A 3257-nucleotide genomic window follows, 5' to 3' on the forward strand; every position below is an offset into this window, starting at 1 on the left:
CAATAGAGAATTGTCTCAAGACAATGCAAGAAATCATGACAGAGAGAATCACAAACAATCCAATTCTGTTATAAGTATTGTAGAGTGTAACAAAGTTCGATAAGATGAGGAAGGAAGAGGACACGGGGGTCGGCTGGACGGTTGATGCTGTTTATTTATTCTCATTCAATGGCAAAACACACTCAGTAATGTATAGTTTCTCTTTCTCAAAGTAACAACGATCACTTCCGGGTCGGCACTTCCGGGTTCCGGTTTCTCAGTCTCTGGGGTTTGGGCATCAACCGTCCGTCTCTCTCTCTTCCTGGTCTCTGGTTCCACCGAGGTTTTATACCCTCTCCGCGCTCATTACTGGAACAAGAGACAGGTGTTATTAATCTGTGTCCAACCCACTCACTTACCGCTCGTCCCGCGGCTCTCTCTCCCGCTGCAGACCAGAATTGCATTTCATAGGTTGCATTTGACTGCATTTACATTTGACTATTAGCCTACGTTCTTGTCCTTATCTGTGATAAACTCTAAGCAATGCGCATCCATCTCGCGAATGTACAGTAGGGATGTGACGTGTGGACATTTTCCCACAGGTTAATCAAAGTGTGATGTGACCACCGGTCCGCTAATAACGGTATATGGGCTTTTAAATCACTAATTCTATCTAACCGAAAGGAACATGCGCAGTTATTAATAACGGGAGCAGATGCAAAGCGAGTGCTTTCAATGAATTCCTATGAAAGTTATGCTTCCATATGAACTGAAAATGCGCCAGTGCGCACACACCGTGAGAGACAGCTCGTCAGTAAATGCGCGCTCTGTGCGGCCAAGCAGATTTTAGTTTCGGTTTAAAATTATAGCCTATTATTCTTAATGAAAAACACAACACAATGACAAACTCCCTTTATTAGGCGCTTTTACATTTCACTTTGAAACCAAATCTTACACGATCAGCTCAAGATTTGACTCCTGCTGCAACGCTCATTCAGATCATATAACAGACAACTACAGTTTTTATTTGAACGGCCTGTTCTCTAACTGAACTAAATTACTTTATTACTATAAAAAATCAAAACCATGGTGTGCAGTTATTCTGTCATCTTTACCCAAGTGTTTAGTTTGGCTCAGCAGCGCGCGCCTCGTCTCTCGTCCGTTCTTCGACGCGCTCGCCATTGTGCTATTGTTTTAAACGACAGAGCCTTTAAACCTTCTTTAGCCACTTTTCCACTGGCCAGCGCGAGCACAGTGGCTGAAATCAACGCAACGCAAGCGTTACTGAAAACGTACAGAGTAAAATATTACTGAAAATTCATTAGTAATGCCTTACACTACTGCGTTACATCAAAAAGTAATAAGTTACTGTAATGTATTACTTTTGTAATGCATTACTCCCAACACTGGTTGGCACCCTGATCACGGTTCTGAGAGGACCTGTTCTGAGCTGGTGGAAGGCAGAGAAGAGCAAGATAACAGATTTACTACATTTGTACTAGTCAATTTACTGGTATTTACAATTTATTCAAAAACATTATTCCCCACAGTCAGTCATATAATTAATCCTAAGCAGTATAAGTTCTCTTGCCCAGTTTATTGCTTTTTTAATAATTTATCACTCTCTGCTCTTTGTTTTTCAAAAAATAAAGCAACTCTAAAATGAAATTTGAAAAAATATATTAAAAATTGATAACTGACAGAAACAATTCATTTGAAAAGAAATAGTAAAATAAGTTTGTCATATATATATAAAAGCAGGTACATATTAATAAAAACTTAGTACTGTTTACCCTATTATTGTGCAGCTAAATATAATAATTAATAATGCATACAATGGGTAAATAATTACAACACAATGCTTAATTAGATTGGGTGGTAGATGGGTTGGTCGGTCTGATCCAGACACTGTATAAATGAAAGGACAGTAAGGAGAGCAGAACAAATTCTTCACAGGTGGAGACTCACTGATGGCCTATGAGACAGAGGATCATGAGACGCAATACTGCTTTCCTGCCATCAACTCATCATGTATCAAGGGAAAACGCTCTAGATATGAATACAATATCATGTATGTGTTTGTATCATTGCTGTCAGCATGGACTGTGTTTCTAAACCTGCTGGTGATCATCTCCATCTCTCACTTCAAGAAGCTTCACACTCCAACCAACCTGATTATTCTCTCTCTGGCTGTGGCCGACCTGCTTATTGGAATTGTCATGCCCATGGAGGCCACCAGGCTAACTGAGACATGTTGGTACTTTGGAGACACTTTATGCGGACTCTATTCAATATTTATTGAGGTGCCAATTTCAGCATCTCTCAGTAATTTAGTTTTAATTGCTGTTGATCGGTATGTGGCTGTGTGTCACCCTTTACTGTATCCACGGAAAGTAACCACAACTAAAACTTTAATAAGCATCTGTATGAGCTGGATTTGCTCCTCAGCTTGTATCACTGCCTATGTAATTAATAATGGATATTTTAATACTTCACTCAGAACAGACATGTGTTATGGAGAGTGTTCTGTTATGATAACATTTGCCTGGGGAGTTATTGATCTGTTTATATCTTTTATTTTTCCTTGTATAATGATTGTAACTTTATATTTGAGGATTTTTTATATAGTACATCAGCAGGTGAAAGTTATAAACGCTTTGATGAAGGGTGGTAAATGTGTAATGGAAGGTTCAGTGAGGAGGAAATCTGAGAGTAAAGCTGCTCTGACATTAGGAATCATTGTATCCGTTTATCTGCTGTGCTATATTCCATACTATATCTGTTCTATATCAGTAATCTCTTCCACAACCATAAAAATTTTGACATGGGTTTTGTATACAAATTCAGGTCTGAATCCTCTAGTTTATGCTTTATTTTATCCATGGTTTAAAAAAACAGTTAAACACGTCCTAACTCTGAAAATATTTCAGCCAGCATCCTCTCTGGTCAATATTTTTACACAAAATCAATTGTAATTAAATTGGTAAAACCGTCTTAATCCATTTCACATAAGCCGCCTTATCGTTTTTAAGTTATGAAGCGTTTTTATTTTTATTATTATTATTTTTCACTGTATGTATCTTAATAGTAAGTATTTATTATATAGTATGCTTGCTGTATACTTCACAATAAAAAAGTGACAATGTTCTGTTGTTGATTTTTTTTAGCTTATTAAATAATTTAGTAAAAATCTCAAATCTTCAGTCTAATGACATCAATTTTAATGATATTCTGGATTGTATATTTCATTTTCATCAGTCAATCTTTTTTTATGAATA

At 37.2% G+C, this 3257-nt stretch overlaps 1 pseudogene; it reads left to right on the plus strand.

Annotated features, from left to right (window-relative positions):
* Positions 1–1895: 1895 nt before the first annotated feature.
* On the plus strand, positions 1896–2954 carry LOC137062557 (trace amine-associated receptor 13c-like; annotated as a pseudogene).
* Positions 2955–3257: the final 303 nt, after the last annotated feature.

Source organism: Pseudorasbora parva, chromosome 23, assembly GCF_024679245.1.
Source record: "Pseudorasbora parva isolate DD20220531a chromosome 23, ASM2467924v1, whole genome shotgun sequence".
In the NCBI taxonomy this organism is placed as follows: domain Eukaryota; kingdom Metazoa; phylum Chordata; class Actinopteri; order Cypriniformes; family Gobionidae; genus Pseudorasbora; species Pseudorasbora parva.